This window comes from Mus musculus, chromosome 7 (assembly GCF_000001635.26).
Source record: "Mus musculus strain C57BL/6J chromosome 7, GRCm38.p6 C57BL/6J".
In the NCBI taxonomy this organism is placed as follows: Eukaryota; Metazoa; Chordata; class Mammalia; order Rodentia; family Muridae; genus Mus; species Mus musculus.
Window position 1 is genome coordinate 132,359,279 of NC_000073.6, and position 27,451 is coordinate 132,386,729.

A 27,451-nucleotide genomic window follows, 5' to 3' on the forward strand; every position below is an offset into this window, starting at 1 on the left:
ACCAGTAGCACACAAGGTAGATGTGTCTTGAATCCAAAATGCCCCACAGGCTCACTTGTTAGCCCTTCAGCCCAACTGGCAATACTGTTCTGAGAGGTGGGAGAAACTATAGAACACGGGGCCTGGTCAGAGGAAGTCACCAAGGGTCATAGTTTTGAAGGTTATATCTAGTCCTTGGTCCTGTTGCCAGAGTTGTTGGGATCAGAGCCTGGGCCCTGGCAGCCCCCAACAAGTGAGACAGAACCGGCTATCCTTGATAAGCCATGGAAACAAGGAATAGTGCAAAGCAGAGAAAGGAGTTTTGTTCAGTGTGGCTGCCTTCGGAAAAAGAAGAGATAAAGTGATGCAGAGATGCCTGCCCCCAAGTCCTGCTGCTTCACAAAAGGCTCACACCAACTAAAGAATGAATGGCCCCAGGCTGGTGAGATGGCTCACTGGTTAAGAGCACTGGCTGCTTTTCCAGAGATCCTGGTTGAGTTCAGTTTCCACAAAAAGTATACTTCTCAGTCAGCTTGCTACCAAAGACTTTAGAGTCCAGTCTGGGCTCTGACAGCCCCACAGGCTGGGCCACCTGCACTCATTTAAAGAGGAGTAATAGTGAAAAGCAGAGTAAAGAGACAGAATCCCTGTGGCCACATTAAGAAAAAGAACACAAAGTGGTCTGGTGAACCCCAGGCCCATCTTCTGGGTCCTGACACATGGTTTAGGTTTAAACAAGCAACAGGTGTATTTAAGGAAGCAGTCCTGGTCCAGGTGTGGTCCCGCCCACTGCTGACCCATCACTGCTTGTGTGAAATTTCTTTCTCAAGACAAATTCCTCCTCTGGCTGGCACTTACCTTCCACCTTTTTCTTCTCCCAGCATGAGATTTCTGAAGGAATTCTAATTCCTTTAGGGCCAGTGTCTCCATAGCAGAAGGAGGCCTGCAGGTGTCTCTGGGATGTCTTTATTCCTGCTGGGATGGTTACTGGCTGTTCTCTGTGTGTCTTTCTGTCTCTTTGTCTCTGTCTGCCTTTCTGTCTCTGTCTCTCTGTCTCTGTCTCTGTCTCTGTCTCTCTCTCTGTGTCTCTCTCTGTCTCTCTCTCTCTCTCTGTGTATGTGTGTGTGTGTGTCTCCCCCCTTGTCCCTTCCTCCCTCTCTTTCTGCTTTCTGTCTGTTCTGCCTCATTACAGGTCCTGAATTGATGAAGCCAAGGACAACAGACTGGAGGCTCTGAAACATGAGTCTGTGAGCCAAAATCAAGAACTCTTCCTGAGCTCTCTTCATGACAGGTCTGTTGTCACGATGATAGATGGGCAGAAAACCCGTCACAGTCACTGTCCTTAATACACAATGAGAACTGAGTGAACAAGAAGGTAGTTGTGGGTAGAGACTGCGTAAGAGCACTCACAAGAAACAGATGCAACTGGTCATAAAGACTGGAAGAAAGTGTTCGACCTCACTTCTGTTAAAGGAAATGTGTGAGAAGCCATTGGTTTCTACTCAGTGCCTGTACTGAACTCCCAGACCAGACCAAAATAGAGCCAATTATGTTAAGATCTTCACACCACACCAAAGCCAAGCTGACTATTAGATATTCTGAGGAAGCAGGAAAGAGATGCTAGCAACCCACCAACAGGCCAGCCTTAACTTCTAACAGTCCCCTCTGCTTCCACCCTGGTTCTGCCTTTTCCTGCTTTCTCCTGCCTGTGAAGCCCCCTCCTCTGCTCAGGCAGGGTGGCTCACAGTCTGTAGTATTCCAGTCTGCCCTAAGATCTTGGGCAGGTTCCTTAGCCTTAATGCTGGTGACTGGGATGAGCCAAGTCCTAGTGGCGGGGGCGGGGGGAGGGGATGACTGTGGTGGGTGGGCACTGGAGGATGCTGGCAGGATTCCTGGACTTTACCCAACTGATGAGCATAGCACCTTTCCACCTTGTGAGAACTAAAAACTGTCTCCAGGATTGCCAAGTGTCCCCATGGTAGGGGTAGAGGAGTGGCAGAAGACATCAGCTCAAGACCCACTGCCCCCAGAGAAGTGTCATCCTTCAGGATGCTTTGGGGTTTTTGTAGCATCTGTTAGGGTCTCTTCAAGCTACAATTCCACAGGACACACTTGGGAAAGGCTGATTAATGCAATGTTCAGTTTGTCCTTGAGGAAACTCCAGGAAAGGGGGGAAAGTCCGTACACAAACCCAAGTGAGTCCATAGAAGACCTGCAGCTCAAACGCACACCTCCACCCAAGCCTTCACAGAAATGAGACAATCCAGAGGGATGGGGCGATGGCTTAGTGGGTAAAGGTTTTGCCAAGCAAGCATAAGGACCCAAGTTCAAATTTTCATCACTCAGGCAAACACCCAGATGTGGTGATGTCACACATTCTTATTTATAATCCCAGTGCTGAGAAGATGAAGACGAGAGAATCTCTGCAGTCTGCCAGTCAGGATAGATGATTTGTCAGATCCGGGATTATTGAGAGAACCTGTTCCTAAAAATAAAGTGAAGAATGATTGAGAAAGACATTCAACATAACATGGCCTCTGGCTTCCACACGCCTGTACACACAAACACACAGAGGAGAAAGGGGAGGGGGGGAGAGGGAGAGTGGGAGAGAGAGAGAGAGGCACATGCATACTCTCTCTCTCTCTCTCTCTCTCTCTCTCTCTCTCACACACACACACACACACATACACACACACAGAGGGGGAAAGGGAGGAGGGGGGAGAGGGAGGAGGGGGAGAGAGAGAGGGGCGCATGCATACTCTCTCTCTCTCTTACACACACACACACACACACACACACAGAGGGGGAAGGTGAAGAGGGGGGAGAGGGAGAGGGGGAAAGAGAGAGAGGCTCATGCATACTCTCTCTCTCTTTCTCTCTCTCTCTCTCACACACACACACACACACACACACACACACACACACGTGAGGGGGAGATGATTGAGGGCAAGTTCATCTATTCTGTTTTGTTTGAACCTTGCTTTCAAATTCATCCACCATGCTGCTGCTGCTGCTGCCGTGGCTCCTTTTTTTTTTTTTTTTAAGCTATTGCCATTCTTCCTGACACTAGAACTCAGCTTCTTCAAGCTTCCAACATGGACTGAAGTCCAGTGGCTCTGCAGGGTTCTTCCATGCTTTCAGTACAAGACTGGGACAGCTAAGGCATCCATCGTTGTGGAGTGAGGAGATGCCGTTCTCAGAATTTCTGGTGTGAAGACAGCTGTGGTTGGACACTCACGCCATAATATGTAAGCCAATCTGATAAATCCTTTGCATATATATTCAAGCTATGTATTAATATATTCAATATAGACTACTCCTCTACAGATCCCTGACTTGCACAGCCCCTCTGGGCCTTCCTGGCAATGGAGGATTATATGATTATATGATTTCTATGACTATAGCAGAATTCAAGTGAAGAGTCAGCAAGGTGGCCACAGGAATGATTTAGTGCGGGCTGCTCCATCCTTCTCAGGGCTGCCTAGGGGAGCCACTCACCCCCCCCACCCCCCATATCCATTCTGCTGGTGATCCCTGTGCCGCCATGGCAGCCATGCAAGTGTGAGCACATACCTGTCATTCGGCATTGCAGTGCCAGAGAACCTCCCGCAAGTTTCCAATTAGGAGAAAGTTTTAACTCAAATCCCAGGAGTTAAATCCTCTGGACACGGATTCAGTCAATCTAGCTTGCTTTCCTTCTTTCTGGGTTTTGAAAACCCAGAAAGTGTTTACTCATCCTCCCTGTCCAAGATGGTTCTTTACAAAATCACTACGATTTCCCTCACTCTACCTTAGAAATTAAGTCTTCTGAAAAGCCAGCATCTAACTCATCTTGCATGCTAAACTATTACAATCGAAAAGGCAAAATCTCTACGGTGCAGCTTTAAAAACATCTGTGTTTTTCTTTTGACTTTTGGGGATAATTAGCCCAGCTCATATTGTGATTGCTAATTACTAAGCTAAACTAACCTGCTGAATGGGCTGGCAGAGAGACAGTGTGTGCTCAAAGAGTTTTCCCCAGAGCATGGCATCATCTGAAATATGGAAACAGCATTGTCTTAGCCCAAGCCTCGCTGCCACCTGCTCCTTGCCCAGGCGACTGAGGACTCTGCAGGAATCTTCAAGCTTGCTATCCAGGTCTGGAAGCTGGTCCGAGGGAAGAGAATGCCGTGGGGAGACTCAATTTAACCAAATTGCTGGTATGGATTTTTGTTTCCACATGAACAAATAATTGATCATGTAACTATGCTGGCAGAAGAAGAGGTAAAAAGAGAGACACTTGTACCCTCCCTTTGGCTATCAGACAACAGACTCAAAGAATTTAAATTTGGGCATTAGTTGCAGAGATGGCTCAGTGGATAGGAATAAGAATGTGAGTTCCTCTTGCAGAGGGCTCTCCGAGTTCAGCTCCCAGCATTTACACCAGGTAGCTTGCAACTTCCTCTACTCCGGCTCTGAGAATCTGATGTGCCTCTGATACTCACATGCATGCACACACACAAAGACACACACATGTGCATAATTAAATATATATTTACTTATATCTATTTTATATAAATAGATAACACTATATAAATATATGTAATATACATTATTTATAGCTAAAATTTGCCCAGAATCCCATACTGGGAAAAGGGAAAGGCTTGGGTCCTGGGGCCAACCACAGTAGGAACTTGGTTCCCAGGAAGAGATTTCAAACAGCTCTGATAATGTTTTGGACGACTTTGCAGGAGGGACTGGAACAAAGACATGATAGGTCGGTGATGGCTACAAACAGTACCTGGACTGGAACTGCTCAGCTATGCATACTTCTTGCCTTCTACTTCAACATAACTCCTGTCAGGACCCTTAAGATGGACTTGGGTTGTTTCTGGGCCTCTTTATTGGTTTTTTGTTTTGGTTTGGTTACCTAATGTAGCCATGTAGAATAGATCTCCTTTCTCTGCTTTTCTATATTCTTTTTCTATTTAAATGGCATTTAAGGTACAAGAGGCTGAGCCTGCATATTTGGTGCTACCAGAGCCCAGACTTTGACCCGGTAATCTCCAGTATCAACTTAATTGAGAAGTTTTACTTTTCGTGAAAACTAGACCCAACCAGGGTTCCAGAAACTCAACACACGTGTTGGTAGAGCATGAATCCAAAGGACAGTGTTCATTATTTTAAACCTGTGTTCAAAGCCAGAGGCGACAGCACCTAGAAGGTGGATATGTAGGGGGTCCTCTTGCATCAAAAGTAAAACGATCTTTGCCAAAATCATAAGACAACACCAGACCACTCATTCTTTCATCGGTGTGAAGAATCAGCACACAGCAGTGCCTGGGAACACGATGTCAATAGATGGTCCCTGTCCCTGACCTCACTAAACACAGGGTCAGGTCTCAGTGCTCTGAAAGGAAAGCAGTTAGGTCTGAGCTAGAAGCCTGCTGACAGACAGGAAGGTGTGGGAGAGCCTCAGGGAGGGTTTTCATCTCCGGTAGAGCCAGGCAGGGCTTTCATCTCCGGTAGAGCCAGGCAGGGCTGAGGATGACCACACTGGATGGGAAGAGGCAAATCAGAGGTAACGCCAAGGAGAGAGGCTAAGAGGAATCAAGATGGACAGCAGCTGGGAAAAGGAAATAGGCAAGAACAGGGAGCCAGCAGGCAGCTAGGAGGAGGAATCTGAGAGATGGGGCTCTTTCTTGAGGAGACAAACCTGAACAGATGACTGTAATTCAAGCACAGTGACCCTTGACCCTTACTTGGTCTCCCAAATGGGAAGTGGGGAAACTATCATGTCTTACTAGGAACGAACCCCTAATTATTCCCCCGGAAAAAAATCCTGCAAGCATCCCTTCAACATCATGAATTTGGTCTCGAGTTCTTGGGTGTTCTACAGCCCAGTGTGCAAATGGACACAGTGCAAGGGGCTCCCAATGGTGGAGCCATGGTCACATGTCTTGCTCAGCCCTCACAATAAACCTGCCAAGTGAATATTGTCAAACCTCACAGTTGAGACGGAGGCTCTGAGGGGTTGGAAAATGACTATGGACTTGTCGTCATCCACAGGAGGCCACTGGCACCAATGACTGGGGCTTGGCAGTCTCAGATAAATGCAGCTGTCAGTAAATAAGGCCCGTCTGAGCTATGGAGTGCCTGGGGATGGCCAAAGCAGGAAGAGGTGAGGGAGCGAGAGGTTACTGGGACATTTGTCTACCCAGAAGTCTGTCTCTCTCTTTCTCTCTCTCTCTCTCTCTCTCTCTCTCTCTCTCTCTCTCTCTCTCTCTCTCTCGACTTTGATTTCAGGAACGAGGCCTCCATGTTAGAGCCTGCAAGTCTGCCCCAGTAGGTATACTGGTCAAGGGTTAGCAAAATGGCCCAAGCAAGGTTACTAGGAAAGCTTTCTTCATGGACCTGGGGTCTTGGCAGAGGTCCCACTGTCCCACCCACTGAGCTTTTCCTTGTGATGTGGACTGACTGGATTTTTCCAGCATGTTCTCATCTACCCACACCAGTCAGAGGTTCTATTGACATAGCTTGACAAGCCATATGGGGCATTTGGAAAACTGTCAATGTCCCCCGCACCGTGGTATCATTGCCTACCTGCCATCCTCAGCCATCGTCACTGAGAGTACAAGAGTCTTCCCCTTTCAGGCTTATCAGCCAAACCACAGGAAGTAAGTGGGAGGGGGTGACAGAAGGGCAGATGGTGAGAACAGAAATGAGAAGTGAGACACCCATTCTATGCCGGTCTCCAGTTAGGACCACCTACCTCTGGGTACCTCAAATTCAACATCATTATCCCCTGAGAGGAATATTCAAGTCACCATTTGGTCCAAGGCGGAGCCACTTTTGAGCCCAGTTCATGTCCTATGCTGATCACTCTTCCAAACCCCCCAGCTACTATGAAAGAGGCCAACTGGTTTGTTCAAAGCAGTTAAGATTTACACATGCTTGAAAGCTGGCAGAAATGAACAGTAGACTCATCCCTGTGGGCTAGAAGAAGCAGAGAGCTAACTTCTGTTTTAGTATTGTGAGGATTTGCTAAATAGCCTCTAAGAACCAAATTCCTTTCCCCATTTCTAGCCCAGGACAGAGAGTAATCTGTTCACAGTCACCTAGCAAAGAGGTAACAATACCAAAGTGTCCTCTCATTACCAACTCCTCACCTGAAGGAGTCAGAAAACGCAGATCCCTGGTCAGAGGAGGCCAAGGACTGTGGTGGTACAGAGGCAGGAACATTTTAGAGAAGGAACTGAGGGAGCAGGGAGACTTTCAACAGCCGCACACAGTCTTTGGCTGTTCCAGAACAGAAGAGAGGCTGGGTATGAGCTGAACAGCTGGTCATCTCTGAGTATGTGCCAACCAGAGGTAAGACACTACAGATATCCAACTTCGGCAGTGGTTCTGAACCTGTGAACCCATTTAGGGGTCACATTATCAGACCCCTGCATATCGTATATTTACATTGTGATTCATAACAGCAGCAAAATTATAGTTATAGAGAAGCAATGAAATAGTTTCATGGTTGGGGGGTCACCGTAACATGAGGAACTGTATTAAAGGGTCACAGCATTAGGAAGCTTGAGAACCACTGAACCACAAGAAACAGGAAGAAACGAGGAACGGGCTACCACCCAGGGTGGGCAATCCAACAGGGGCCTCACTTTGAGAAACTGATGAAAAGGAGCAGGTTGTGTGTGCGAAGTGTTCATACACGTGCTTACACACTTGCACATGTGTTCATACAAACATACACAATCACCCTCACATACACAAGCGTGTGTATACACACACATACTTAAAATACACACCTTTAAGCACTCAAACATAGGCCAGGCACCTTCTCCCAGAAAGACGGCAAGAGACCTCTGTCAAGTCGGAGGCTACTACTACAGGCAGAAACGTTCTCAAAGCTATCCCTCGCAGCAGCCAGCCCAAGTTCTATTCAGGTGAGCCACAGACCCACAGTGCCTGTGGAATGTGCAAACTTCATCTAGGCACCCAGTCACTTGGCTAGGACCAATGTCTGGCTCTTGCCCCCTCCCATCTCCCCTTAAGTTTTCCTGTTTGAAGGATCCAGTTACTGTCTCCTTCCAGCATCGGGTGGGGATAGGTTACTGGGGAGGGCAAGGCCAGCGACCTGGTCCCTGTTCACAGTGTACTGTTCTTGAGCTTCTCAGTGCCTCCAGCACTGTCCCGGGCAGACACAAACCTCAGAAGCTAAGAGCCTGTGCCAGGCATGGCTTTTCACCCCAGCCCTGTCACCTCTGTCCTGGTTCCTTCTTTCTCAGTCTTGGGCCTATCTGACTAAGATAACTCCCTCACAACCATCACCATTGGAACAGACCTCGTTTGCTTCCTGGGATGTTTTTTAATATGGGTTAAACCTCAAATGTCTAAGCAGCCAGTCTATAATCTTGATGGCTGAGATTAATGTCTGGTGACAATTTTATTTCTGTTTGAGAAAAAGAAAGCCAAATCCAGGACTTAATGTCATCCCTGGATGTCAGCTATGAAGAGGGCCAATCGACAGGTATGGAACGATGGTCTAGGCCTGCATGATGGCTCGTGCTGTCAACTTGACAGAATCTGGAATTACCTCAGAGGGTAGGGCATGCCTGTGAGGGGTGTCTTTATTGGTTAATTGATGTAGGAAGCCCATTCCACCCTAAAGGCGGGCAGCCTGGTTCCCTGGGCTTGGACTGCATAAAGAGAAGAAGTCAGCTAAGCCTAAGCATTCGTCTCTCTCTCCTCTTCCTGACTGTGGATGGAATGTGACTAGCTGTCCCCTGCTCCTTCTGCCACGACTCCCTTGCCATCATGTGGTCCTCTACTATGGCCCAAGTCCCTGTGAGAGACAATGAGATACTGGTCCTGGAGGGTTAGCCTAGGTGGTCTGTGTGTTGGCTTTGCTTTAGCAATTCTGGGTTAGGTGTACTGGGTCATAGCTGAGGCTGTGGGTTGTGCCTGTGGCCAGGATGTCTGGAGTTGCCTCCACTCCTTGGGCTGGTAGGAAAAGTTTAATGTGCCCCCAAGTATTAAAGGCTGTCTTGTCTCCTGGGCGGGCACTCAGTAAATGGCAGCACTGAACACTGACCATGGGATCTGAGCCAGCTGTAATTCTGATGATGAACCAGTCAAGATGAACTGGTAAGCCAGTATAAACCCTTTCTCTCATAAGTTTGCTTCTTGTCCTGTATTTTGTCACAGCAATGTGACAAACACGCCCTGTTTTCCTCAAGTCTCAGCTCTGGGAAGGCCACCCACACCTGTTCCATCAGAACGAACCATTTTATAGCCAAGGTCACTTATATGGGAGGATATAGCAGATAGAGAGGTCCCGAGCAATTAAAAGCCAGTGTGCCTCCCCCCCCCCCCACACACACACACTCAGGCCCTCAGGTGGATTCCCCTCCAAGCCAAAATACATTTTAACTCTGCTTTCTACCTTGACCAGCTCTGTTCTCCATTCTTCATGGACAGTGTTCATTCCTGCTGCCCCTGTGTGCTTAGCTGTGCTCTGTCTGGGGCCAGTTGCAGATGAATGCCCAATGAAGAGTGGTGACTCTGAGGACACCTAGGGACAGAAGGACAACTGGCTGAGGTCCTGCTGTCAGTGTTCAGTGCTGCCATTTACTGAATGCTCCTTCCCTACATGACAAGACTGCCCTTAGTCCCTGGGGCACATTAAACTTTTCCTACCAGCCCAAGGAGTGGGAGCCTACACCAGACACGCTGGCCACAGCCACAACCCACAGCCTCAGCTATGCCCAGTACTCCTGACCCAGAATTGCTATATACGAAGCCAACACACAGACCACCCAGGCTAACCTTCCAGGGTCGGTATCACATTCTCCCACCCAGGGACCTGGGCCAAAGAAGGGAGGGCCCAGGCAATAGTGTTACCTCAAACCCGAGCTTGAGACACGTTCTCAAATACTGATGGAGCTGCATTCTCTTCTCAGCCCAAGAAAAATTATAGACCTTTCACGACATTTCAGTTGTGAATGCTGTTTCTAAAAATAGTGCTGGGCTCCCATTTATAGCTCCCACATTATATGTCTCAGCGGTGCCCTGCACTGTTTTATATGCAAGCCACCAGGGAATGCTTGCTTGGATATTGCCCTCCCTGCAAAAGAAGCAGAGCCTCTGTGAAGGCCACCCTTGGCCCACAGGGCACTTCAGGAGGGAAGAGCAATGAAGGAAATGCTGTGCACATACCCCACACTGCAGTAGCCCAGGCTGTCTGGGGTCTGATGAGAAAGAGCTGCCTGGACAGTCCACGGGGACAAGGCTGGAAATCTCTTCCTGAGAATAGCTGGTGGAGTTCTTTAACTGGATCCTTTTTTAAAGATTTATTTATTTAGGCGTGTATATGAATACACTGTAGCTGCAGACACACCAGAAGAGGACATCGGACCCCTTTATAGATGGTTGTGAGCCACCATGTGGTTGCTGGGAATTGAACTCAGGACCCCTGGAAGAGCAGTCCGTGCTCTTAACTGCTGAGCCATCTCTCCAGCCCCTTTAACTGGATCTTTACAGAGGCAAAAAAAAAAAATGTTTAATCAAGACAACACTAATGACAGGAATAAAAAGAAAAAGAGAGCTTTGCGCAGCACACAACAGAGATAAGCCATGAATCCAGCACTGCAGGAATGACCCAGTAGGGCAATGCTTGCACTCCCTGCTCTGGGGTGGGGAAGGAGGAGACTGAGGGTGATTCGTCACTTCTGCTGTGGAGCTTGAAGTGGAACTGGCAAAGCCTGAGTGACTCCAAAACCACCTAGTCCCCAGCATGACAGACATGAAGCTCCATGCCTTCTTTGCTCCCCCCCACCCCCAGCACAGCACATATCAATCCATAGGGAGCCTCCACCATGGGCACCCAGCTGCATCCCACACTTCTGTGTCCCTTGCTCTCTCATGCTCAAACCTTCTTGCTATTGTGGGTTTTTGCATGAGTGACAGAGCTCTGTGTGTCTGCAGTTAGACAAGACTGGGTTTTCTTTGGGGCCTTTGGTATTTCTATGATGCTACATCTTGGTCCTGTTTAGACTACTGTGTGACCCTATGTGAGGCTGCCTCTTGGGGAGGCTGGATTTATTTGTACCAGAGGGAGCAACTTCTAGGCTCCTCTCCATCCCTCCGGGGACTCTGATATCTCGGTCCCTCTGGATATCCAATCCCACGGGATACTCTCCATATGGAGATGTCACAAAGGTGACCTGTAGATTCTTGGCAGGCACCCATCCTGAACCTGAAAGCTGCTGACAGTGTGTCTCAATTTTCCCCTCTCAGACTGGGAAGCCCTGTCAGGGACACATTATGGAAATGACGCCCACCATTACACAAGCCAAGGAGGTAACTCAATAGCCCACACATGCCTTTTTTTTTTTTTAAGGAGAAAAAAACAATAAGGAAGATTTTGATTACATATGAGATTCTGAAATGCTCCAGAAGTCTTTCTGCTCCCTTTTAATATATAAGCAAATGAGGAGCCCGTGCACCTGGCGTGGAGTAGGGAGATACCCCAGAATCTTAATCCAGCCCTTGAAAGGTCAATGCTGAGACAGACTGGAGATTAGGATTCTAATGGTGTCCGCCAGCACTTTCCAAATTTCAGATGGCAGCGGTTGACCTTGTCTTAGACTCAACAAAGTTCCAGAGAGGGTGCCACTCACTGGGAAGACTTTCTTTTTAAAAGACTGCTTTGTGGCTGAGGGATATATCGTAGGCAATAGAGAGCCTGCCTATCAAGCACCAGGTTCTGGGCTCTCTCCCCAACACAGCTGTCATGGGTATAATGAGAATGGTTGCCACTGAAGGCTTAGTCCCCTGGGCACTGTATGAAGGGATTAAAAGGATTAGGAGGTATGATCTTGTTGGAAGGAGAGTGTCACTAGAGGTGGGCTTTGAGGTTTCAAAAACCCATGGCAATCCCAGAGTCAGTCTCTGTCTATAAATCAAAATATAGTCCTCCGCCTGTGCTACAGTGCCTGCCCGAATGCTAGCACCCTTATAGCTATGATGACAATGAACTAATCCTCTGAAACTGTAAGCAAGACCCCAATTAAGTGCTTTCTCTTAGAATAGTTGTCTTGATCATGGTATCTCTTCACAGCAATTAGAGCAATTAGTAAAAAAAAAAATAGCATAGACTTGCATATGGTGTCACGTATGTGTAATCCCAGCATTCATGAAGTGAAGACAAGAGAATCAGAGGTATGCTACATAGCTACATAGAGTGTATGAAGCTATCCTGGGCTACATAAGAACCTGTCTCAAAAAAAAAAAAGATACTCTACATTTTTGGCATTCCAATTTGAAAAGTAAATAGTGATTTACACACAAAGACTTGCAGACATGCCTGATTTTTTTCCGTTCAGTTTTTAATCTACAAGGAATCAAAGAAATTAAATAACTCCCAGCCACTCTCCCAGTCTGTCCCTAACCCTAGAAACCAAGGCCAGCCTAGTCCTGGATGCTGGGATATGAGCTTCCTTGAGATGCAGTTGCTCTGGACTTTAGGAAGCTCAGTAGCTACTCTTACATTGCGTTGCCATGTCTCTTCACTCCAGTCCCAAAGAGGACACATCACAGAGGACTCCAGACATGAGTGGGAGGGAATTCCAGGAGCCAGGAAGCATGCCAGAGGCAGATGTCAAACTCAAGTCCTTGGCTGCAAGGCTCTGTCCTTTGTACCACACCACACAGCCTCTCCAGAAGATGGAGAAAGAGGAGGCTGAGGCCAAACAGAGATTGGAGATATGGCAGCACATCCCACACTGTGGCTTATGCACAGACAGCTGGGAACAAGGATATATCAACCTTGGTCTCCTCAGATCCGCTTAGCTGAACCCAACAAGCCCTTAGGGACCATGCTCCACAGGCTGTCTCCTCTAAAGGATGCAGTAAGAAAACTATGCCCTTAACTCTCAAAGAGACAATGGCTACCTGGGAGTCAGATGTCCCCAGCTGACATCCTGGGAATGCAATTGCAAACTTGCCAATTTGTAGAGCAATCTCTGTCCCCATACCGCTTGGCTTCTCACAAGAGTATGAAAGGGTAGGGATACCCTCTTTGGGGATGAGGAAACTCCAGTGCAGAAAGGACACACTAGTTTCCTCCAGCGTGGGATGCTTTGCCTGCTATGCCATGCCAGAACAGACCTTTTGACTAAAGTCACCTCCAGTCCCGTTTCTGATACCATAAGATGATCCGTGATTCCCAGAACATATTTTAATGTTTACAAGACTGCTCGACTTAAGCTCTCCATGAGCTAGCTCCAAACATCAAAACCAGCATTTTCATAACATAAAAGGAGGGAGGTGCCGGGATCAGCTTACATTTTAAAGGATTTTTTTTTCTTCTTTGGTGTGGTTTCTTTTTTTCTGCAGCCAAGCATAGAAAGTTGAAGGAATCCGTTAACATATTGATTGCTTTGAGCACTATTTTAAATTAGCTTTCCGTTCTCCTCCATATGCTTTTCCATTAAATTTAAATAAATTAAAGTTCATTTCTCTGGAAGAGACATGCTGGGGCATCCTCGGGATCTGAGATGAATTTATCAGCCTGGACTGTACTGTCAGAAACGCAACAGAGACACAGGCTACAGGGCAGGGAGTGGCAGAAACACGGCACCGATCCGTCTTCTCTGCCTGAACCCCAGGCCTATGACAGCCTTACCGTTAACCCCCAAACACAGTCAGAAGACATTCCCTGACTGACTCATCATCTTGGCACGTGGAAAACAAGCCCAGCTCGGACAAGCTTTGTGAAATCTGTCTTTGTTAAGACCAGGGTGAGCTGGTGATTTCAGATTTGCTCGGATCGTCTTCCCATCTCTATTGTTCCCCAGTGAGAACCCCATATGTTCTCCCGACTGGCTTACCAACAGGACACCTATTAGACTAGTAAGAGACAAAAAGCCACTTTGCCCTACTGTCCCCTGAACAGAAACAGACCCTCATCTTTCACAGAAAAATCTGGAACACAGAAGCAATCTCTGGCTGACCCCTATTGAACTATCTGGGGGCCACAGCCCAGGAAGCATGAACTGAACGAGAGTCAACAAACGCAGGCTGATACTTCTGCGAGCCTCAGTGATGAACTCTGAGGAGAGAGGCCCCTAGAGGAGGTCTGACAAGGCGGAGGGGCATTGGTACCCGGAGAGAAAAGCATCAAAATAGAAGAAACTGATAGGCAGCTACCTGACATGGTGACCCCGGAGGAACAGAATAGAATAAGGCCCACTTAGAGACTCCCCAGACTTACTCTGCCCCCCCCCCCCAAGTAGCCCCAGCTGCTGCTCTGAAACACGGGAGGGAAAGACTGCACAAGAAGAAACACAGGCTGACTAGGAAATAACAGCCTGCCTGGGGAGCCTGCTCCTCCCACCAAACCCCCATCCTCCATGAAGAGTCAAAAACTGGATGAAGTGAAGAAGGAGCAGGGGCCTGAACGTGGCCTGAGAACACACCCACTGGCAGTGGTCAGCCACAAGGGGAAGGCATAGCACAGGGAGCAGGGAGCCCATCACTGTGGCTGCACATGGAAACTCCACCCCCCACGGCAGCAGCCCTAGAAGGAATGAATGGATAGAAAGATCTGGGAAACACAAGCTCTCCTGTTAGACCAGGATACAGATGCCCAGAGTGTTGAGATTTGTGGTTTTGCTGAAAATGTGATGTATTTTCACCAGGAGGGGGATTTTTTCTTTTTCTCAGACATACCCAAAATAGTACTTGGGTTCACTGGCAGTGTAGCTGCAGCTAGTATGCACACGTTTCCTAAATATGTAGGTTGTTCTGCTAATGTTTCATTCTTTGGATTCTTACCTAATGCAGGAGTGTGTTTGGAAAATGTAAGAAGATCCTGACTCCTCCCAGTCCCGTCCCCCCCACCCCCCAAGCGCCTGCCTAGCTCTAGTCTTGCTGAATGGGGGGTATTGTGGGAAATTCGTAGCCGCCTGAGTCTACGGGCTCCATGCATGTGTCATATTGTTGTTGGGATGGAAGTGGGGAAGGGAGAGGGAGAGATTTAAAAAGGAACGGGAGAAGGAAGAGGAAAAAGAAGGGAGGGGAGGAAGGAGGGAGGGGGAGAGAGAACGATTGATTGATTCATTCATTCATTCATTTATTGATTCATTCATTGATTCATAAGAGATTTCTCTGGACTTGGAGATGGCTCGGTGGGTAAAGCAACTGCTATAAATATGAGGACCTAAGTTTGGATCCCAGCACTCACATAAAAGTTTGGCATGGCAGTGTGTATGTGAAACCCCAGCACTGGGAAGCAGAGGAGGATGGATCTCTAGAGCTCACTGGCCAGTCAGTCTAGTGGAAAATGAAGCTCTCAAACTTAGTGAGAGACTCTGCCTCAAAAGGAAGGAGGGGAGCAATGGAGGAAAATCCCCAAGGTTGACCTGTGGCCTCCACATAGACACAGAAGGATGAGTGCCCCTCAAATGTACACATATGTAAGTGTAACCCATGCACACAGGTTCCCCCCTCCAAGGCACTTAAGCCTTAGCCCTAACACAGCAACTAATCCTTTCTCTGTGTTTGCTTGAGTAGAGAAGTTACTCTGTAACTGATAGATCTCCTTCTCTTGGAACGTTAAGGTCATTTGCTTTTCTCTCTATTCTGTTCCACTATCAAACTCACTATTCTAATGTTAACGCACATTTTTGCAGATGTGAGCTTTGCCTCCATTTGAGTCTTCTTAGCACCCAGTTTCATGTGGGGAAAGAAGGGATTGGTTAGACTGGATGGATGTTTATGGTTCTCGCTCTGTATCATGATTTTATTCAGACACATCATCCCTGGTAACAATGCCACTGGCTTCAGTGACTCTGCTCTTTTCACCTTAACCTGGCAAGGGCTGGGGGTTCAAGGTCAAACAGTAAATGATCCAATGGATAGTACAGAGTGATAGCCCAAGCTTAATTGCCGCAATTACTACCAAGAAGAACAATCTTCTCTCATGGTTGGCTTCTACCATAGTCTTTACTTTGCAACCGTTGCAGTTGGAGTGCTTAAAAACACTGCAACTCTTTAGCTGTCACAGTATGAATTATTTGTCAGTTATATTTTTAAAATCTTGTTACCTTCCATTGTAGTATGAATATTCCCCCAGAATGCCCTCTACTGAATTCCCTTGGCTGTCATCATTCTGGAGCCTTGTAGACTTTCTACACCCAACTCAGCCTCTCCTGATGTTGCCTCTGTTACTTGTAAGTTGAGTGATTCCCACACAGAACTGATGGATGACTCTGGTTTCCACCCCATTAGTTTAACTAAAAAAATACTTTTCCATATTTCATGTTTTAATCCATCTGGAGTTTATTGGGCATGCGGTGTTATGCAGATCCAATTTTATCATTTTTTAAAGATTTTTATTTATGTGTATGTATGTGTGTGCCTGCCTGTGTGGATTTGTGTGCACCATTTGAGTGCACTTGCTTACAGAGGCCAAAAGATGGCCTTGGAGACCCTGGAACTCGTGTCACGTGTGGTTATGAGTAATATGATGCAGGTATTGGGAGCCACATTCAGGTCCCCTAAAAGAGCAGTAAGCTTCTCTCCAGCCTCCTAACCTAATCGATACTCAATGGTTACCTTGTCATCCAACACAGTTTCCTTAATACTGCTATGGAAAGTGGATCCAGCTGTGTGCTGGTATTGCAGGCCCCTGGGCTACCCCCTCCTGCCCCTCTCTGGGAGGAGCTAATGCTGAGGTTTCAACAGCTTATTTTTTACACTAAGCTTTGGGGGTCCTTTCATCCCCCCGCCCTCCTCTCTCCCTATTCCTCACCTTGTAGCGCTTCATTCTGAGAGTATTCTTTGAAATTCCTGCCAAGTCCTGTTTTTCACATGAGACTTCAAAGCACATTGATTTTAAAACATCTTTTGATTGAAATTATATTTAATCTATGCATTGACTTGGGGGAGGGCAGACAGCTATTTAATATTTTATCTTACCGACTAAGAAAGGAACCTATCTGTCAGCAGTCTGATGCCTGCTCCCCTTTGTAAACCAGCCTGGACGACCCAGTGTGAACATTAGGACTGTGTTCTACCTGTCTGGTGGAAGAATTTCAGGCAATCCCTGATGACCAGGAGGGGACTGATATTGGAGAAAGGAGAAGGCGCTGGCTGGTCTTGCTCACACCATGTTCCTCAGTGTGTTGCCTATAGCTTGGTTTCTTTCTGGTATTCCAGGGATGGTTTTAGTTGGAGGTTGCTGTTCCTCTCCACCACCCACCCCTGGCCATCTTAGTATGTGCTCAGCCCACTTGCTATATGGTCACATTCCCTTTGTCACTCAAGACCGCGCCGCACCTTCCCACATCGACCTCACTCCGTTGTGATCTGGAAGTGGCAGATCTCCCATTGTGGCAGGGCTGCTGTGGAGAAGCTTTCTGAAGCTATGGCTGTTGGAAGGTCCTCGGCTAATGAGACACTTCTCAAAAAGGAAAAGCTCTCTGACTTCCTACATTTAAGTGTGAATTCTGAGCATCTCAGTGCAGTCTACCATGAGATTTTCAGCCAATTAATTTCAGAGGCAACTTGTATCTCTAATCTGAAGCCATGTCACCTCCAACACAAGTTAACACACATGGCTTTCAATCTTCTCAGCCCAGTGGCTTACACGACTTCATTGCAGATCCTTGTGCCATTGTTGAACTCCTAGGACATTTGGCTCCCTCACGTCTCACTATCCAAGGCTCCTCTCATGTTCACTGTCCTCTGTATCCACACTGTGTTTTCCCACTATCATTTCTATCCATCAAACATTGCCTCTGCCACAGTGACAGCCTCCTGTCCCATCCACGTCCATACCTACTGATTTCTGCGGTCAGGACCCCCAACGAGGACTACAGGCAGGATAATATTGGACCCTTCGCTTCATGGTGCAGACAAAAGCGTGTTTCCCCGGATGTCCTGGGACGAAGCTGTAACCCATAGTATGGTTATAATTAGAGCTATGGCTTCAGGAGATAGTTCACATTTGATGATAAGATTGTGAGAGTTGAGTCCTCATTTGGTAGGATTGGCCACATTATAAAAAAAATAAAAGCCAGCCAGGTGTGGTGGCGCACGCCTTTAATCCCAGCACTCGGGAGGCAGAGGCAGGCTGATTTCTGAGTTCGAGGTCAGCCTGGTTTACAAAGTAAGTTCCAGGATAGCCAGGGCTATACAGAGAAACCCTGTCTCGAAAAAAGAAGAAGAAAAAGAAAAAGAAGAAGAAAAAGAAGAAGAAGGAGGAGGAGGAGGAGGAGACGGAGACGAAGAAGAAGAAGAAGAAGAAGAAGAAGAAGAAGAAGAAGAAGAAGAAGAAGAAGAAGAAGAAGAAGAAGAAGAAGAAGAAGAAGAAATCCGACAAGAAGGGCATGCCATCCCAAGAGAGCACTCAGGAAGAGCAACATGAGGTAGAGCCCCAAGGAGGCTTCCTTACAGCCTGAGTCCAGGAACCAAGTTACCCAGCACCTTGGCCCCAGAATTGTGATAAGTACATTTCTGTTGTTTAAATCTCCTAGTCTTTGGAATCTTGTTGAAGCCAACCTCACTAAGGCACACCATGGTAAGTAAACAAACAAAAATTGTATTTTATGACTACATTATTATAAACATAAGAATATTAACTCTATATTAAATCATTTTCTCAAACCTGAAAATCATTATTTCTCTGGAAAAATAAATCAATAAAATCATGTTCACTGACCCTAAAAATATCTTGCATCCCCAGACACTGCACCTAAAGACTGATAGAGAGATGCCCAATGTTCCCATTGCTCAACTGAGAGCTGACTCAGGCTGCCATCTGGCTCCTGGATTCACAGCCGTTGCTCCCATGAGAGCACTCGATCACGGGTGGATGGGAATTGTTGAACGATTGCTCCAGTTTCCCCTCCTGTGAACAAGATCATGGCCAGCCCCGTGCAGTATTCTCTTCCCAAAGTCCCAGCCTGCTAAAACTCCAGTTACTCATATTTGCAGTTACTGTGAGCATACCTTAGACGGGCTTTCTTTACTTCCTGCCCAACCCTACCCAAATTTCCTGATCAATAAACTGTCTATATTCAAGCCCCTGTCGTTCTCTTTGCTTCTCAGCAAATGCAAACACAGTACAATCCTTCCCTCAAAGACGCTGTAGAGCCTCTCTTTGCTAGCTTCTACCTCGCAGCATAACCACAAACCCAACTCTCTCCTCCTGTTCAATAGACTGGATTCTCTGATGGAGCCAGTATCCATATGCTGTCAGCAAGGGCCGTGCTCTGCACCTGTCCACTTTTGTCCCCCTCTATCCAGTGTCCCATGTGTTAGCCCAAACCTATTTATGCCAGCTTTATGTGTGATTGTAATTGTGCAACTTCATTATGTGCAGTTCAAACCAAGGAAATATTCATGTGCAGAGGGAGCTGCTGCTTCCAGGAAAACCAGGTTAACGTACCTGGGAAAGACAAATTGCTGCAAATGCTATTCATCACATCAGCGTGGGTTGCCATCTGTAATAGATTGGGAAAATGGTTAAAACCTGAGCCATGTCACTTCACAAGTATTTTAATCCTCTTTCCCCCTGAAAGGTAAAGTGGAACTGGAAGTGGAAGACTGTGCGGTGGGGGTTGAGGCAAGCACAGATCTCTGCTGTTTCAAATCCTCTGAGTCACCTGGTTCAGGAAAGGCTGCCTCTCACACCCAGGTCAGTTGCCAACTCTAATCCTGTCCACTCTCTTCCACTTGAAGAATTATTATCCCCTTCCTAGTTAAAAATATATATTGGACAAGCAATTCTCAAAATCTGACCGTTTCCTACCCTACCCTCAGCTGGTTCCAGCTGGCTCTCCAGGAGGAACAACCACACATCTACAGCAAATTATCATAGGCTAGATGACTAAAAAGCTACAAGATGGATCTCTTATGGAGGTCAGGGGCCCAGTGGGGTCAGGCTCTAGTGAGGGACCCTTTCCAGGCAGCATACAGCTGACTCCTCCTATGGGGAGAGGAAAGTACGCTAAAGTCCCTTTTATGGGGGGGCACTGATCCTACCTATGAGGTTTTGACTTTGGGAAACAAACCTTTGTCCGTGATACAGGATTACAGACAGTGCTCTGTCCCCCCCCCCTCCCCCCGAGGTCACCCTATCCTCACTGGAACCGTCTCTACCTCCCCTCCAGTGTCCACTGCGCTGCCTCTACTCCTTCTTGCGGTCCTTGACAGCTCAGCACATGCGCCCTGTGCAACATTCCCAGCTCAGCATCCCATGTTGCCAACACCCAGCTGTCAAGGTCAAGAGTGCATAGCACACGGAGTATCCCTGGGTAAGCCAGCAGGTGAGTAAGGAGAATCCCTTCAGGTTCAGGACACTCCTGGCCCTCTGATCTTAAAGGATTTCATTCCCAGATTGCTCTTCCTAGTAAGGGTCTCACTATGGGCCTTATGGCAAGACTACTTGGAAATGCTGGACTCTGTGGACAACAGGAAGAAGGGGATGAGGGCAGGAAGGAAGTGGTTCTGGATCTCAACATCCCTGTGTGCTCTGCCTTCAGTCCCTGGGGTACTGCCCAGGTTTTCCTGAAGGAGGGATGACAAGGATGTAAGATGTGAGGGCTGGCAGTGAGCTTAGCCTCTGGAGGGGCTGAAGTAGGCCTGCAGGTCATCCAGACTCAAGACCAAGCCAAGAAGGAAGGAGACAGGGGAGGACTTGATGATCTGAGGTCAACTCCAGCTTCAGAGACAGCCAAGGAACCAACCTGGGATTCATCTTCATCTTTAGTAAGGCTGTGCTGAGTTGGTCCCACTCCGGGCAACCTGACAGGTAGGAGGCATCATTCCCACTGTGGCTGGACAGGTACATCCTCCCCACCTGTCCCCCTCAACCTTAGTGGGGTCCCACATGGCCTCTCCTGTCACCTGCTGACTGCAGTTATGGGTCCCTTCACTGTTCATCAGTTTCAGAGTTGAGCTCTCTAAGGGCAAACATTGATGTTAAGGATGGGCTGTGGTACCCAGATCAGTGTTAGTCATCATCGCCTTGAGAGTAAGGATTCAGCAGGCTATCTGAGGCTTTGCACAGGATACCATCCTTGCTTTCAAGGGATAACATTCAGAGGTGGTCAGGGACTGAGGGTGGGCCTCTCCCAGAATGAATGAAAACCTTTATAAAAGGAACTCCACGGGGCTCCCCACCTTCACTCTCTGATGGTGAGTCCAATGGGATGACTCGGCAGTCTGACTTCACCTTCCTAGCTCCCTCGCTTTGGAATCTCAGTCTAGAACTGTGAGAAACACATTCCTTATAAACTATATAGCTTATTGTAAGCTCCTCTTGGTGCAAGTGGCCAGGCCCTGTCCCCAGACTATACTGACTGCTGTTTCCAGTCCCTCAAGAGGCTGGTGACCAAGTTCTACCCTACAGAGAAAAACAAAAGACTAATATCAGACCACAGAATCCCACCAATCCCAGACCTTACCCCAAGATCAGGCCACAAAATCCCACCAATTGCAGGCCACACTGGAAAGCTCCACCCTACTCCCCCACCCACCAAAGAAACCCTACATAAAGTCTGCTTCCTGCTTAGTTCTTCGTTGCTTTTCCCCCAAGTGGGGCCAGGCACTCTTTGTGTCTTTCCTGATAAATCTCTAAGTGACATTCTCTGGGCTGTGTGACTTAGTGATATTTCTGGGCTCTTGACTGCCAGGGTATCTTTTCTCTCAGAGGTGGAATGCTTACAAGAATGGTACCTTATTATGGCAGCCTGGATTGGCCACAGCATTCCACAGCCTGTTTCAGTCTTCCCTAGAGCCCCAGAGCCTTACCTCATGCCTGCCACTGAGGTGGTCCCCAGGCAGTATGTGACCCAAGAGTCCTGGCACTCCATTGAAGGCTCTTCCCTCAGACCAGAGAAACCCACCTCCCACTTCCTCTTTTAGACTTGCAGTGAACCATCTGGAAGCCTTAAGTTTTTAACCAAATGCATGGCACACTTGGAGCCTGCCTTTTAGAGACTGCTTTGAAAATTTCCCAATCCTGTCATAAAAATTAAAAATTCATCTAATGAAAATCAACAAGACACAACAGCAAGTGTAACTAACAGGAGACGTTTGGCTCCATCATAGCACAGCGATGAGGAACAACAGTCTAATGTGATCCTGTGATGTGCTCCCATAGCGTGATCTCATAGGGTGCTCCCACAGGGTGCTCCCTTTGTGTGATTTCAAGGGTTCTCCTACAGGGTGCTCCCACAGGGTGCTCCCTTTGTGTGAGTTCTCCTACAGGGTGCCCCCACAGGGTGCTCCCACAGGGTGCTCCCACAGGGTGCTCCCACAGGGTGCTCCCTTTGTGTGAGTTCTCCTACAGGGTGCCCCCACAGGGTGCTCCCACAGGGTGCTCTCGCAGCAACAGGATGGGAGAGAGAGAGAACTTACCTTCTAGAGTCTTATGTCTGAAACTCATTGATCAATGGGCTTATTTCTGGTCCTCCCTGGGGAAAGGGTTTAGGGGGCACTCTCAAATTTTCTTCTAGCCAATGAAGATGATTTCAGTGAAGTCTGCCTGGGGAACATCCCCTCAACTCTCATTTTCACCTCTGCTTCTTCTCTGTCTTCAAAAGCCACATGGCTAGACTCACTTCGAAAGTTCTCCCTCCTGGTCTGGGTTGTTTCCATCCTCTTCTCACAAGCTAGCGAAGGAGAAAACATTACAGACTTAGGTAGTGAGTTTACAAAGTAGCTTGGCCTGGTTTACAGTTTCTGTATCATAGTAGATATCCGAATGGTGCACCAAATTCACACAGTAGCAGTACCTGCAGCCCTAGGGATTTTTTCCCCCTTTGACTCTTACCCAGCATCTTACTCAAGCAGTTTTATGATTCTAATCTGTGAATGTATTCATTGTCGAACAGGATGCTAAGATGTACATACTGAGCTGTTCTACATACATCAAGACACATGGCAGCCTGCACGCAAACCTAGAATTCTCATGTCCTTTGAAGTTATAGTTTTCCTTCACTGGATGGTGTCATGCTGCGTACAGTGTTCTCCTCCAACTGTATTGTTATTTTTTTTTCTCATTGCTGTACGAAAAGAAGCAACATAAAGAAGAAAGGGTCTCTTTCTGTTGCTGTGATAAAATTCCATGGCCAAAATAAGTTTACCTGAGTTTGCTCTGGCCTAGGGATCCAGAGCACTAGTTTAAATGGCAAAGAGGGCATGGCAACAGGGGCAGGAAGCTGGCTACCCACAGTTCCATCTGTACATGGGAAGCAGAGAGAATGAACAGGAATCAGGGCAAGGCTATAAATCAGCAAGGCTGCCCCCCAGTGTTACACTTCTTCCAGCAAGAAGTCACCTTTAGAAGGTTATGTTGCATAACCTCCCCAGACAGTACCTTCAACTAGAGACCAAGTGTTCAAATACATAAACCTATGGGAAACATTTCTGATTTAAGATGTATTTATTTTATTTCTATGGGTGCACTGTAGCTGTCTTCAGATAGACCAGAAGAAGGCACCAAATCCCATTACAGATGTCTGTGAGTCACCATGTGGTTGCTGGGAATTGAACTAGGGACCTCTGGAAGAGCAGTCGGTGTTCTTAACCACTGAGCCATCTCTCCAGCCAACATTTCTGATTTAAACTACCGGGTCTGTGATTTTGCATCACAGTTTGAGGATGTTGTCCATCATCTTAGAGAAGATACAGTGTCAGGAGCAATGTTAGCTGGGTGGCAAGAACATGTGACCACCTGTTCACAACTGCTCTGACCAGGAAGTAGAGAAAGGAAAATGCCAACTCTCAGAGCTGACTTCCTCCTTCTCCTTTGTATTCAGACTTGTTTGCTTGCTTGTCCAGTTCTTTATTTGTTTGTTTGTTTGTTTGTTTGTTTGTCAGCCTCATTCCTCCAGCCCCTAGTTCCTCTGGGGCATATAGTCTCTCTACTGGGCCAGTTCCCCTTGGGGTACCTGTAGCTTTCCTTGGCAAAACAGCCCGTATTTTCGACATTTCCAATACCCTTAGGTCTCCATTACAACTGAGGATTTTACCTTTACAGCTTCACACAATGGCTGCTTGGGGCTTCCTTGGTTAGCATCAGACCCTGCTGCACATGAGTTGGCCTTGGTGGCTTTCTGGAATCTTAGTGCAAGCCTCCGTGACTCGTATACAGTGCATGTCTTTAGAGCCAGCCTCGGGTGGTTGATACCGAGTTCCCGTGCCAGCTCACAATGAACCACCCCTGGAGCGACCTCTGTGTGTCTTATTGGAGGAATTCGAGAAGATATGTCTCTAGGTAGTTGCTCTAGTGCAGAAAACTTTTATACCAATGATATCCTCAGGCCCGGCTCTGTTCTTTTAAGTACATTCTTATTTTTACAATCTAGAGCCTTTGGTGGGTGACGTCTTACCCTCAAGGCACCTGTTCTGTTGTCCTAGTACAAGCTGTTTCCCTTCAGTTGTTTGGTCCCTTTAAGAAAGACAGACAGACAATGATTTTTCTATACAATGCTCTTTCTAATTTGAATGTAGCCCCCTCTTTTGGGCTTCTTGAGTCAGATAATGCCATACTAATGTCTGTGTTTCATATCGTTTCAAGTAACTTGTACATAAATGACCTTGAACTCAAAATAAAATGGAAACATCTGAAGTGAAAAAAAAAAAAGAAAGAAAGAAAGACAGCCCCTTTGTCATCAACAACTGATTTGTCTACAACTCTGCTTTCCTCATTCACACCGATTTAGTCATTAAGCCATAATTACCACTTCTTCCTCCTCCTCCTCCTCCTCTTCTTCCTCCTCCTCTTCCTCCCTCTCCTTTTCCTCCTCCTTCTCTTCCCCATCCTCCTCCTTCTCATCTCTAAGTAGCCCTAGCTGTCTTAGAACTCTAGGTAGACCAGGCTGGCCTCGAACTCACAGAGATCTATCTGGGATTAAAGTATATGCCACCACATGTGGCTTTAAGATGCACTTTTGATATCTTTTTCCTTTGAGTTCTCACTATAAACCTGGGTGAATGCATTGCACATAGTCATTCCACAACCTGAGTGTAGGACTGTTCAGAAATTTCTCCCACCAAACAAATGAGTTCCTAACAGAGCAGGAATACCTAAGATAGCTTTCCTAAGTGGAGCTGCCTCTAAAGACTGTTTTAAGCTGCTGAGGTTTGAAGAGGTTTGTTATGCAGCATTATCCCGATTATAGCAAGCTGATGCAACCTCCACACAAAGTCTATACATGCACTCAGATTGCATACAGCACTCGTAGGAACATTCACACTCAGAACACAAAACACAAACAGTCCACTCCACTAAGAAACTCTCTGGTTAACTACACACACACACACACACACCTATGTTGAGAGCTCCTCTCTCCCAGGAAATCATGGCTGGCCCCACAGCAGCCTGTGGTCGTGTTTCTTAAGATGTAGTCAGAGCCACATTCTGGGCACTGTCTTCATCCCGAATCCCGGTGCAGCTCCAAGTTCCGTGCCTTTTATCTCACTGAGTTGCTATCACATCCTTTTTGCCCAGAAAGTGTTGCTTCTGAAGGCCCAGCAGCTTGTTATTTTTTTTTCTTTCTACCTCAGTTATTGAACGCCTGTCAGACTTGTTACATCCCATTCCCCCAAGGGGGAAAAATTACAGCTGGGATGTATGCAAACGGATTCTCGGCCGAGTATCTTTCATGTCCTTGCTGTTTGGCGGTCCCTCTGATGGCCCTGTTTCTTAACTGTCAGCACACTGCTCTGGCAAAGAACTGCAGACTGATCTGTCCTTTTGAGTGAAGAGAATAGGTGGCTCTCCTTGGGTGGCAGACCATAAAGGAAATAAATTATGCTCTGAATAGCCTGGCCTTCCCTCTCGGGGGAGCCAGGGGCCTCTATAAACTGTTGTCAACAAGTGGGCCCCCCGAACTTCAGACCACATACTGCAGGCAAATGGAAGCAGGGGCCAGAGAAAGCCCTCTACCCCTCCCATTCTCTGCTGAGAAAGATTCTATGCTGTCTGCACAGTGGCTTCATTTGGGTCCTTTTCTAGGAAGGCGCATGGGAGGAAATAGACCATGACAGTCTGTGTGGTGAGGGCTGTCACCTGTACAACTGAAGGGACACACAGGCAGGTAGGCAAATGCCCTCAGCCCAGGAAGTGTGCAGGCTGGTGAGGGAGTCTGTCTGTGGCAGATAATCTTTAACTTGAGTCCCAAGGGGGGAGAGTAGAGATTTCAAGAGGAAGGCAAGGAAAGGCATTGGGGACCACTAGGGACAAGAGGTGACATATGCAAATAGCATGGGCAGTGTGAGAGTCTCATGTGTTTAGGGATCTTCAAGAATGGCAGGGAGCCCTGAGCCAGGACAGCTGGGGGCGGGGGAGGGAGGAGGGTTGAGGAACATGGAGCCCAGGAAGACAATTGAGCTAAATCCCTATGGCACCTGTGGAGTCAGACTAATGGGCTTGGATGTTTGCAGCCAGCAACAGGGAGCTATGACCAGATTGCAGCAAGGGATGAGGGAAGCAGGCTTGTTCTTTTTTGAAGGGTACTTCCCATGGCAGGTGGAGGCAGTCAGGACACCAGCAAGATCCCTGGAAAGGGCTGACCAAGCCTGATCCTGGCCAGACAGCTCGGCCATGGAAGGAGCAAGTGGTGGCAGGTTGTCCCCCTGCCTCAGCGGCCTGCCTTAGTTTATTTGTCCCCTGCTCACAGCTCTCCACAGCTGTGAAGGCAAACAGATGGCCGCTGCTTGCTGAATCACTGAGCAGACTGGGTCTGGCTGCTCTGTCTCTCCTTCGTTCTCCCCACCATCAGTACTACACTTCCAGTGCTGTGATTTCTATGCCTTGTGGATTGTTCTCCCCTCCCCGCTCCCCCCCACCCCCACCCCCGGTCTTACTCACAACCTTGCAGAACTGATAGAAGGAGATGAATTGGACAATTGGACGGGTGGTATTCCACTGGCTTAGAGGATGAGGTCGGGCTACTCCAAGGGTGGCTATCTCACAACAAAGAAAGAGGCTGAGATCCATTAATAGCTCAGCCCAAAAGGCTGGGTGGGTGCCTTCTTAGTCTCAAGGTAGTCTCAAAGGCCTGGAGGACTCCTGGGGAGCTGCTGATCTTCAGTCCACGTTGGAAGCCTGAAGAAGCTCGTTCTAATATCAGGGAAGGAATCAGCAGTAGCCACTGGGACAATAAAATCACCAGCTGTAGGAAGCAAGCAGATCCTTGCGTTTGCAGATAAGAACTAGACGCAGAAATGTTATAACACACAGGCTAGTCTTTTCAAAGAGAGAGAGCTGTATAACCTGTTTTCTGTCCCGGTGGCTGGAAACTGACAGGGTTAGTAGCCTGCTGACCTTTGAACAAACCACGCGGGACCCTCCCTCAGAGCCTTATCATAGTTTATCTTGAGCCTGTCTCTTCAGTTAATCTGTAATACCTATCTTTATGGAAGTTGTCACCCGTACTTTACAAGACATTTTACGTGGTCCTGTCTT

At 47.5% G+C, this 27,451-nt stretch overlaps 1 long non-coding RNA gene across 11 annotated transcripts; it reads right to left on the reverse strand.

The window, feature by feature from the left end:
• Positions 1–1,082: 1,082 nt before the first annotated feature.
• On the reverse strand, positions 1,083–27,306 carry Gm34908. Of its 11 annotated transcripts, XR_869998.1 has the most exons (7): positions 26,858–27,274; positions 24,372–24,430; positions 22,396–23,218; positions 19,421–19,475; positions 17,809–17,921; positions 9,410–9,538; positions 1,083–2,464 (listed from the first exon to the last, which is right to left on the reverse strand). It is a non-coding gene; the product is annotated as a predicted gene, 34908 (long non-coding RNA). The 11 variants fall into 11 exon arrangements; XR_870001.1 differs by lacking the exon at positions 9,410–9,538; XR_870002.1 differs by lacking the exons at positions 1,083–2,464; positions 9,410–9,538 and having other exon boundaries at positions 15,048–17,921; positions 26,858–27,158; positions 27,260–27,306.
• Between the last annotated feature and the right edge of the window lie 145 nt (positions 27,307–27,451).